This window comes from Anser anser (assembly GCF_964211835.1).
Source record: "Anser anser genome assembly, chromosome: 19".
Taxonomy (NCBI): domain Eukaryota; kingdom Metazoa; phylum Chordata; class Aves; order Anseriformes; family Anatidae; genus Anser; species Anser anser.
In genome coordinates this window covers 10,668,145-10,680,153 of record NC_139740.1, presented here as the reverse complement: position 1 = coordinate 10,680,153, position 12,009 = coordinate 10,668,145, and the positions used below count along the sequence as shown (strand labels likewise).

The following is a 12,009-nucleotide window of genomic DNA, read 5'->3' as shown; positions in this document are numbered from 1 at the left end:
CCCGCACTCAGGGCCGCCACGCTGCTCTCAGTGCATGGGCTTGAATCAGCCTGGTCTATAAGCAAATAGCACGGAGCAAATCCCTCAGAAAGTAACAAACCACTACAACACCGGGAGGAGGAAGAACCATGCCAAGTGCACTCAGAAAAGCTGTGTCTTCCTTAGGAGAGGAGACTTCCTCACAACCATCCTTATTTCCCTTATACTTGAAGATTATTTTAACACAGATCATGAACTCGTTGCCTCTCACTTCTTATTTTCAAAAACGCGCTGGCATATGAGACGATGGTTTGTTAAATAAAGCAAAACCAACAACACAACCAAATAAATCCTCTGCATAGCTCTCATGCAAATTTCTCATATGGCTTTGGGCAATACATTTCCTAGCTTTCTGCTTTCCTTATTTGTAGAGCAGGAATGCCAGTCCTTGCCTCCTTCACGGAAATGCTGGAGGGCCTGATTAGAGTAAACCTGTATCAGTGCAGAGGAGAGTCCAGTATCTTATGAAAATTACAGAGGAAATCTGTGACTGACAGAGCAGACAACTGATTTCAAATATTACTCTTATGTCCTAGTTAGCTGCTAGGCCAACTCCCTGTCCCTTTGTCACACCCCTTTACATTTTGTAAGAAACTCCTTAAGATCTAATTTTCAACTTTTTTTTTTTTTTTTAAACTGTGAATCCCTAAAATATTTCCTAAGGAGATGCACAGACATTCGATGTAGCTCATATACGCCACATGACATCCACCCAACCCACATTTTTAGCTATTGCAGGCCACGTGTGACCGCACCCAACAATCCATGCACCACTGCTCCACTGCTTCCAGGCTGCATCCACTAGTCCAGAAAGGGTCAGGGAGATGTAGCCGGGCCTTTGAAACACAGTGCAGCATCTCAAGGTACCTCGTTCACTTCTCCTCTCCCCTTCCAAATTCGCATAAAGGGCTGTGGGGTAAGGAGTGTTTTAATGGACTACACAATGCTAGTAGGTGATCAGCTACTCTGAAAGAAAACAGTTATGGATCACATGCTTTGGAAGGTAAACATTTTTTTTTGAGAGAGTGAAGTTCTGCCTTGAAATCCCAATAGAATAGACACAGGGATGGATGCATTTGGCCAAGAACCTGTATCTGCAGTGATAAATGATATATAAATAATGTATTTTGAAACTAAGCTCTGGAATGAATGTTTTATAGTGGAGTAAATCCTAGGGCGACTGATGCATTAAAGCAATAAAAAGGAAAAAAAAAGCCCCCCAAATAACAAATAGAAGTTATTTTTTAGTCTTCTCTAAGTACAGCTATATGTAAAGAACAGACTTGACACTTGCCAAATGTATACATTTCTTTAAAAAAAAAAAAAGAAAAAAAGACAGCTGTGAAAGAAGAGAAAAAAAAAATCCTGCAAGGTCCTTACAGAACTGCTCTATTTTTCCCATTTCATGATTTCATGTCGTTCATGCTCTTCAAATACCATGCCTCCCTGATTCTCAGCCTGCTCTCCTCTTGCTCCTGGATTTTTCGTAAGGTATAGACTTTTGTCTTGAGAACAGGGCTTGTGCATTCATCTGCTGATAAACTGTTTATCTTAGCTTTTATGAGGGCGCCTTGCTGCAAGCCAGCCAGAGACAGGATCCTGGGTGTTTGTCTTTTTTTTTAAAAGAGGGTCCGGGAAGTGGCGGGTATTTATACCTCCCCTTGGCTCTATATATCATGGGAGGTGGAACTCCACTGTCTCTGTCTCTCGCTTTTTCTCTCAGCAGTGTTTTCTGCCGTAAATCTGAATCTCTCAGAACAGTTTTCTTGGCTGCAACCCCACTTGGAGGAATTAAACATTTTATTTATTTATTTATTTATTCCTGCAAAAGGTTTGCAACAGAAGAAACCCAAAGCTTTTTTAATATCCTCCCCCTCCTCTTACCCCAGCTAACCATCCTGCTTTTTGTGCCAAATATTAACATCTCAGCAGTCAAGAGAAGAGACCGAGCTGGCTGAGTGTCTCGCAGTTTACAGACCAATTCATTATGAAGAGAGAGGCCAGTGGGAGAATTGGCAAAGATGAAACAGAAACCAAGGCATTTTTTATGTTAAAAAATGACACTTACATTTACAAGCTATGGCTCCTGACGGGGATTTGATTTTCCACACAGGCAACACTGTTTATCCAAACAAACTCCCTGTTGCAGCATATATTACACATATACACACATGACAAGTAGGAATGTATTTATCTTTTTTTTTTTTTTTTGCCAGATAGCTTATTAAGATAAACATCTACTGAGGTAAACCAATTTTTTATTATTCCTTTCTTTATAAAACAGCAAAGACAACTGAGTGACAGAGATTCAATGAAGCGAAAAATACAGCAACCCCCCCAATCAAGCCCTGTGTGCATGTGAGTGATTCATTGATGCCAGCTACTGAATAACCCTGATACATAACATTTCCCACCTCTGATATTTAAAAAGACCCTCTCGCCCTTTTAGCACCAATGGAGCCCTTGAAATGTTTTATTGCTAATTGTCTAATGCTATGTGATGAATGGCTGCTTGACTGAAAATGACAACCCCTTTTCTTTCAACTACTTCATTTTCCTGGCTCCAGTGGGGGCGAAGAGGAAAAAATAAATCCGATTACATCATATTTAGCCACTTCGTTGTGAATGAAGGAAAATTAAACTTATTTTAAAAGTATTTCTATCAACTAAGCCCAGAGTCCCCAGGTTCCCAGCACCCAGTAAATGTTGCCTCAGATACTGGGGCAAAATGTTCCAAAAGACTCACGGGGTTTGTGGAAGCACAAAATCCCTAAGGCAGGGTCTAAACCTGACCAGAGAGCCAGGGGAAGCGGGATCACAAATATATTGAACTCAGAACCCCCTGACCAAATCTAGAAGGGCTGCACTTTGTGAACACAAGAAATATTTTGGCTACAGAGTACTCAAGGAGCACATTTTTACCCGAATATCTATAAAACAACTGACTATAGTCTTGCCTCAAGAATAAATGCAACAGAGGAAGGTCCCGCAAAGTGGAAATCACTGCCTTATTAAAGCATTGATTTAATCATCCTTTAAATCTGCTCTGGCTAGGAAATTGCAAGAATGAAGGATTTTTAATAACTAGAAAAAGATTAAGCTGCACGTCTTTCCTCAGCATTTCGTATGTACCATTTCTTTCCTGCTTGTTATGCTTCATCCCTTTAGGGAATCTGATCTCTTCAAAAAGAAGTAGATCACCATGATCAGCCAGAGTTGTGTGCATAACATTATCTTTGCAGCCTCCACAAAATGTCACGAAATACAAATTCACAGTGACAGGGTTGGCTGTGAAAAGCTGTTATGTTCAATGGGATAATTTTCAAAGGAACTCGTAACTTTATTGGCAAATGGAAAGACTTCCACTTTCTCTCCCACATGATGAAACAGACACACACATGGGGGTTTCTGATTAATTCACATACAGAAACAGACACAAAAGAGACATATTCCAAACTTGCCAATGTTCAATAGGAACCTCTGGGACGTGTTCATTTCGCTTGGGAGTTTCAAGTCTTTGCTTGCGAGGGCAAAGGGACCCAGGCGAGTAAAATAATGAATCTAGGCTTCCCAGACACAGATCTGACATTTGCTCTCTCCCTCTGACTCAGGCTTTGACTGGGTTCAGGGATTAATTAGGCCATGCAAACGAGTTAGGTTCCCTCTTCTGGCAACCTGGTCACGTAGGGAACCCCCACCCCTCCCCTTCCCCACACTCTCCTTCCCCATAATGAAGCATGACTGTAGTAAAACAAGTCTTTTGATGGTGCCTCTTCTCATCACTTTCAAGACAAACAATGTCTCAGAAGCCCCCCAGCTGCTTTTATTTTTCTTATATCTACAGTTACATCTTGGGTGTGTTTACTCATCCTCATTAAATATGTCTTCCCCCCATCCTTTTTAATATCCTTCCTTTATTGCAGTTTACATAACACATCAATTACAGCATAGAGTTAAAAGCTTTTAGAGCCATTTTGGGGGATAGTGCAACATCCTACAACACCATCATCTCTGAAAGAGAATTGACATGGGCTGTAGGAGGAATACAAGATGAACACCTCTGCAGCAAACATCTCCACAGCAAAGAAAGAGGTGGTCGCAAATTACTAGTATGCTCAGAGCAAAGCATCCCTTATGCTTAGTCAACTTCCTTCAGTAAACCTGAGTGAGGCGTTTGGCTTTTTTTTATCATTCAAAAATATTCACAAGTTTACTACTTTCCTCCTTTTAGCACAGATACTTAGAAAGCCTACAATGGCACAGTAGGAAGAAAGCACCCATCACAGGACTAACGATCAGCTAGACTTTCACACATACACCTTGGTCTTAAGATCATTTTCTTTCAAGCAAGGTTCAGATAATGACACTTCAACTCAAGCTGCTGTTTTGTGTGCCTTCTGAAGTCACACCGACTTTTAAAGGACTTGTTTTCACAATAAACACATCAGCTGTTCAATAAGATGCCAGGCACAGATTTGGTTTTGTTCTCTCTACGAATACACGTGCACGTGTGCACATGGGTGTGTGTGCACGTGTGTGCGATTGCTTCCCATGCGGGAACAGCCTCTCCATTACTCCCATTCGTGATGGGATAATGTGTCTTTGGAACACTGCTGTGTTTTTATTTACAAAAAGATCAAAACCAATCAAAAAAGAGAATTGCCGTGACAACACTGAAAGTTCCACAAGAGTTCTGCATACTTCGAACATGAAGGTTAACTTCTGTAAGCACACTGAATGCTTTAACTCAAATATTAGGGATTGATTTGGACAAGTGATTCGAAGAAGAGACCTGCCTTTGTGACAGAGAATGTCACACTGCTGCATTTAGTGTCTCATGGCAGAGCTGCCTTTTTATGCCACTCTCATTTAAGATCTCTCCACTCTTCTCATCAAAACAGAAGGTATGAATAACCTTGCTTTGCAGACTCCAACCTCAATCACTCACTCCAGGGGCACGACTCAGCTCCAGGCATTGGAGTTTGCCTGTCATCGTTCTGCGTTAGCTCTCTTCAACAAATAAATAAATAAACAGCTTTCCCCTTGTGTGCCTGGGCTTAGCTCTTGCCCGGTGGCTTACTGCTGCAGGACCGGAGCAGGGTGGGGGGCGAGGTGGGGGCGATCGCCCTCCAACACCGGGAACCGTTTGTAAATTACCCTAAGCTTCCCTTAGTCATTATTCCATTAACTGCCTCTTGGTAGATCTGTCAGTAACTAAGCTGGGTCTTATTTGTAGAGAATCAGAGGCTATTTGCTGTACTAAGTGAGCCATGAGAGCGAAAGGGTTTGGGATTTATTTGTAATTACAGTCGGGATTTTTTTCTTCTCCTTCTTGCCTGGACCCCACTGGTACTTTCATTCACATTCCCTAAGCTGACGCTGGCGCCAGGATCACAGGCTGGCCCTGTGTTTATGTCATTGAGACTAGGACAATATTTCAGTGTGGAGCCAGACCGCAGGGATCCACTCTATAAAACCCTCACTAAAAATAGACAGCCGCCCTGCCCCCAGGCCCGCGGGCCGCCGGCACCCCGCGAGGCGCGCAGCCCTCGGCTGGGCCCAGCTCGGCCCTCCCGGCTGGGCCCCGGCAGCCCCCCAGCCCCGCTCCCACCCTGGCGCTTCCCCCGGCCAGGGTCCTGCTGGCAGCCCCCCCAGACGGCAGAGCTCCTCGGACTGCAGCATCCCGAGCACCCCCCTGCGCCCCAAAGCTCTTTGCGGGTGGATGTGGCACCTCGGGGTGCCCGGTGCCCGTTGCTCCTGCTGCCCCGAGCCCCTGTTTGCCTGCAGTCGCTGCCCAGCCCTGCCAGAGCACTGCGCAGGCTGAAATGTAGGGCCAGTGAGGGATCCCACAGCTGGGGTGCTGTGGCTGGAACTGACAGAGAAAGAGGTACCTGAAAGTATCGGTGTCTGGGATGCCTCCTCTCCCTCTGCAGCTTGTGAAGGCGTTCAGAGAGACCCCGGCAGGACAAAACTGGGTCAAAGACTTCACCTCTGTCCGATAAATCTTTCCTGCGGCAAATTAAAAAAAAAAAGAGCTGAACATTTCCATCTCATAGCTGTCAATTTTATTCAAAAGCATGAACCGGGGCAAATCATTCAGCCTTTTCAATGCCAGTGGTGCGTGATACCTCAGCTTGGGAGGATAAATGTAACCAGTAAAGTGTTTATCGATTAGCTCAACAGCTATACAGACAAGATACAAGGCACTTAATGCACAGATTTTCAAGGTAAGAGCCTGATCCTGCAGCTTAGATCCTGACGCTGGAAAGGGCTTCATTCCAGAAGCCTGTGAAGGGACAGAAAAAGTTCACGTGGATTTTAATGGGCAGCAGAGCCTTCCAAAAGACAGCAGCAAAGAGCAATCAGGTCTCTTGATTCCCTCATATCCCTGTTTGTTCAGTTGCTGAAAATGCATACCCAAAGGCAGCAGCCGTGTGTGTGCTCACACAAGCAGACATCCAAAGGAGGGATGCTGCTGCTGAGTGCCAGTGAATGCTCGCCTTCCGGGGCAGCAATCCGCTCAGGGAACAGCTTCCTTCCAGATCCCTGCCACTGAGTCACTGTCCTGGCACCGGTCATGTCCGTGAAGCCAGCAGGAAGCAGACCAGGCGTGCACGCTTGCTCAGAGCAGTGGCAACACTACGGTGTGTGCAGGGAAGAGCCAGATGCTGAGCTGTGATGCAGGGCAGCTGGAAATGAAGACAGGAGTTTGGTTCTGTTGAGGACCCCATCTCACCCTCTCCATCAAGGCCCATGCTGGCTGCTGCTGTCCTGCAAGGCTCATTCCAGATACAGGTGTGGACAGCCACAGCCTGAGCAGAGGTGGTTGCATTGATCTATGACAACCGAAAACCAAACTCGGGGCTCTGAAATGCCAGGTACAGCTTTAAAACCCTGCTGTGCCACGCCAGGTGCTGCTTATAATGACATTTCAATTTGATTGGCTTCAACTATGCCATTCACTGGGCAAATAAACCATTTTGTAAAAGGAGATAAGACTATTGTATTGTGGGCTAAGAGCACAGGGAAATAATGGCTCCTTGCTGAAAGGCTGCTTTGAAAATCCTCAAATCGTCATGAACATGAATAGAGCAGCGTGCGAGGACAGCTGTGGTTTCGTAAAGAGATTTATCAGAGACTTTGGGAAGAGAATCCTTCATACAAAGTAGCGCACATTTTCTGCATTATGATATGTGTACTTGACACTGGCTCTGTGATTGTTCTGTCAAGTTCAGCTTCTTCTGTCAGTGGTTCACTTTGTTTTCTCAGCCAAAAGTACTAGGTGAATAATGGTGCACCGTAATCAGGATCCCTCTGCAGCAGGCACTACGCTTGTACTGAAGGGTGGCTCAGGGTATGCGTTCTGGATCACCTCAAGAGGTGACACAGATAAAAGGTGAGAAGATGAAAGCACGCAGAGCACTACAGAACTGGCTTGCCCATGGTCACAAAACAGCAAAACTGAGAAGAGGGCTCACTGCTTAGAACAAGTTCTTAGCAGCAAGGTGTTGGCAGAGGCAGGCCGCATGGCCTCACGGGCTGGATAGCATCTCCTGATTTCGTTAGAGCGGAAGTTATCCATCAACTAGAAAGGGAGATTCCAACCACAGCTGCATGAAAGGCAGTGACAGAACTCCGCAGTGCTGCTAGCAGTGGCCTTATCAACTGGCAAGGAATACGCACAAGTAAGAATGTAGCTCCAGAGAACAGTTGTGCACCATGAAATACCGGTTGCTCTCTGCACAACTTCTCGAAGTAATCCACACAGCAAGGAAATACCACACGGACAAAATTTAGTTTAGAAGCAGCCTTCTAAATTTAACACAAGTGCTGCTTTTGGAGGGCTTCTCACAGCTTTATCTGAATAGTCACCGTTTCTTAAACACCAGTCCCGGGGACAGAGGACCCTCAACATCCTTCAGTCCGCAGGGCGATATATAAAGGAATGAAGCTGAAGGGCCTTTGTGTGAGCATGGAAGAAACATTTTTGATAATGATAATATCAGGTTATATCAGGTGCCATTACAGTCTGAGAAACAGCTCCCCCTCCAGAGCTGTCCGCACACGTTATGCTACAGCTTTCACCACAAGAGCAAACGCCGTTTGTTCCCCAGGTACTTCTTTAGTCACTGCGTGGCCTGGCTTTGTCCTCTCTGCAGCCTGCTGATCGTGCACCTGACACTGGGGACACAACAAAAGGAGACTTGCAGAAATAAGACCCTAATTTGTTACAGGAATTAGATGCTAAGTAGCGAAGGAATCAGAAGATTGCAAGAAGATAAAGGCAATTCTTGCAGGACCTGAACATCACCCCAGCACAATGTGTTCTCCCTGTGTTCTGCCAAAGAATCCCAGCACGGTAGCATGTAAGCCACTGAAAACTTTCCACAGGTGGCCACTTAATGTGTATGTCTCATTTTCTACAATGCTTAAGCTATGCAGCCTCAGTTGGGACGCCATTCATAGCAGGGCACGCATCCACAACAGCTGCAATTCAAGCCAACTGGAGCTGTGCTTTGAACATGTGAAGTACTGATATGAAATATCAGCTCCTAGGTGGCTTCAGTAAGCACACCCACAATTAGGGGATACTCAGTAGTTTTGTCTTACTTCTCCAACCATAACAATGACATCACACACATGATGATACTATTAAGATAACACATATATATCCTTTCAAAGATTTATCTAAATTTATCAAAGATTTATCTTAGTATCTAAGAGCTTGGACATGGACCGACCATGTTTGGTATTGTACAAATGCCTACGAAAAGGCAGTCCCGCCCCTACAAAAGCCTACAGCTAAGTTAAAACCAAGAGGCAACACAGCTATGAGAGGAGAAAGACAATGAAACAGTGCTGTCTGCTGCTCTGCTTCAGCACACCTATGCTTGGCTCAAGCATTTTGCAGGTAAAACAGAAAAAAATAAAGAGTTTTAAAATAATGCTTAAAAAACCTATATATACTGTGCTAAGATACAGAAAAAAACTGTACAGCCCATGCACGAGGCTATGCAGCCTGCGCTCCATACATTTTGATGAACAGTCTCTTTCAAAAAGTCACTGCAGTGAACTGCTAGTGAATCTAAAAACTTTTTAAAGTGCTGAGTGATGAAGAGGTTGCCTTCAAACAGAAATGATCACATAATTAAGAAGTAAAAAAATGCCTTACATATGGTATAGACAGGTATGGTGATTTGAATTTTCCACAGAAAACAAAACAACATCTCTTCTTTAGTTATTTGTTCATTCTTTGCATTGCTACCTGAACAAACCAGTCAGATATTAGAGCCCACTATCTCTCAGGCATTAGGGATGCATATTATAGGGACTGCTCCCACCACAAATACCTCATGTGATGGCTTCCTCGCCTAATTTGAAATGCAAGCATTTATCTAATTTGAAAAGGAAAAAAGAGAAAAGTTGTTCTGAATCTGAAGATCTCTGCATTCTCATCGGGTGAACAACACCATCAGAATTTAGCAATCAGTTGGACTTCATACATATCTTCAAAGCATTGCAGGTATCTGTTGCAGGAGCAATCTGTGGACTCCCTTGAAACAAGTTTATGGAAATGTATTCTTTCGAATCCTTACCCAGCCCTTCTCCCTATCCTCTACCGTTTCAGAACAGGAGTACATATACAGTTCTCTCTTTTCCTTGGCATCTGGACAACTCTTCTACTGTCACTGCCCTGTAGTCCTCAGCTGGCACAAGAATTCCAAAGTAAATGAATGTGTTGTAATCAGGAGAAAAATATTGTGTCCTTGTGGTGTTGATGTTTTTGCAGCTAAGCTTCTCAATGGCCACCACAAGTTGAGCTGCATGTTTCTTTACAAAAATATGCTTGCGTTGGTAACTTGGCGGGCCACTCATTGAATAGACATTTAGCTACTTAACTGCTTACTGTGGCCAACAAAGTTCTGTTCAAGAAGCTGAACTAGGGAAGAAGAGGCACCTTGACAAACAGCACACAGTTAGCAAGCAGGCAGTCTCTATGGCAAGCAGTGAAGAGAGTTTTATGAGTTTCTGAGAAAGCCAAAGGCTAATAGTGAGAGCAATACATTACAGCAAATGTCTTTAAAGAGACAAAGATACTGACTAAATATCTTCTAAGTCTAAGCATGTTTAAAGAAAGCACATAAGCAAAATAAACCTCGGCAGATAATTTATAAATCTGCCTACAGACAACTAAAGAAGAGCATCTGAGGAAGAGCATGAGTCAATATTCAAAACCAGCATGCAAGTACTTAAAGGTGTGCTGCTATGTAAACTCACACTGCCTGAGGGAATGTATTACCCACAAAACTAAAAGGGCAGGGATGGGATTTTTAAAGCCCTCGCTGTCAGCTTCATTCTGCCAACCTCTAGCCCAGTCAAACTGAAGCCAAAAAGGCAGCTTTTAGTTGTGCTCGTCTCCCAGAAGCTCCCCTCTTAGTGGGGCTGTTCAGCTTCCAGTGTCCTTCACTTTCAAAAAGTGAAGTCCTGTCTCAACTTCATTTCCAAGCGCAAAGTCCCAATTTATTTGTTCGGTAGCCTTAGTGCTCCTCTAAGTGTTTTTGCCTGTCCCCCATTAACTCACACCGAGGTATCAGCAAACTCTGCTTATTTGCTCTTTCAACCTGTGCCTTCTCACCAGGCTAGAGGGTATGGGATAGAGTCAGCGCCGTGTATTTGTTCAGGCTGGAAGATTTAAGTAAAGATCACGCAAACTGCCAATAGTTTTCCAGTGTCCTTCCCACAGGTCTCAGGGAATGCGAAGTTCTCCGGCCGCTGACTGCAGTGGGCTCGGCAGGGAGCTGAAGGATTTGCTCCCAAAAACAGGTGGGCTAACACACAGGCAGTGAGGTCAGTCACTGAAGCGCTTGCTCCCGGTGGAAGAGAACATGACTGATGAGAACACCTACTTGTTCCCTGAACTAGCCAAGCTCCAGGCTATTTGCAGCGTTTTCCAGCAGGGCTCTGCAGACTGGGACAGGGACAGAAAGGACAGAAGGACAGGTACAGCCCAGCTGCCCATTTTTTTCCACAGCTGTTATTTTTATTACAAAAGGGCAGTTACTTTTGTGAAGTCCACAAAATATCACATTAGTAATAAACTGCTAAGCATCACATGGCAGAATTTGTGGAGTCTAAACCTTTTAAGGGTGAAGTATACCTCATTTCAGTGGCTGCTAACATGCAGGCTATTAGACTAATTAACAATGTTTATTGAAATAATTTATGTATGAATTAAAGCAGGAGACATCTGTTACACCACCAAGACTAGCTCAACGTATTCTGAAAATACCTAATATCAAAGGTACATTGTGAAGTTATAAGGGAATGGGGACAATTGGTTCTTTTTCCACTAATCTCATATTAAAGTAGGGAATTGCTACACTACATCATCCAGTATGAAACAGTATTCAACGGGTATTTTTGAATTTAAAAAATGTCCCAATACAAGAGACATTTTCCAGGGACAAAGTTCAATCCATTCCTCATTTTTTCTTATTACTTTGCACATAGATGTTTTAAGAAAGCAGACCTTAGGCCCACAAACTGGGCTAACCACCTAATTGATTTTTCTTTTAATGACTTTTTTCATTTCCCTCATCTTTCGCAGAAAATATGAATAATACATGTATAAGGCCAAATGCAAACTATTTTAATCCTCATAAAAATTGTTCATGGGAATACATGCTGTGGTATATGTATCTTATGGCATATGTATTAAAGATATTTCTAGAGATCATCACAAGCCTTTTTTTTTTTCTTTTCTTTCCCTTACTTAAAAAACAGTATCTGGGGGGATAATTAACTTTTCTATGTCCAGTAAGAAATGTGAATTTAGAGAGGCAGTTCAATGCAAAGAGCACATTGATTCTCAGTAAAGTTTCTACAAAAGTCACTTATACTCACTATTTCTGCTCAAAACTTCAGTATTCAGACACTGGGTCTCACAATGCAGTTTCTTGTCAATTCTCG

General features: G+C 43.6%; 1 protein-coding gene across 13 annotated transcripts in view; it reads right to left on the bottom strand.

The window, feature by feature from the left end:
* The window catches only part of ANKFN1 (ankyrin repeat and fibronectin type III domain containing 1), a 225,121-nt gene that overhangs the window by 72,506 nt on the left and 140,606 nt on the right, over positions 1-12,009 (bottom strand). For all 13 annotated transcript variants that reach the window (XM_083805345.1, XM_083805343.1, XM_083805341.1 and 10 more), the window contains one exon: positions 5,931-6,048. The gene's annotated coding sequence lies outside the window, so the exon portion shown is untranslated. The remainder of the gene's footprint in view (positions 1-5,930; positions 6,049-12,009) is intronic.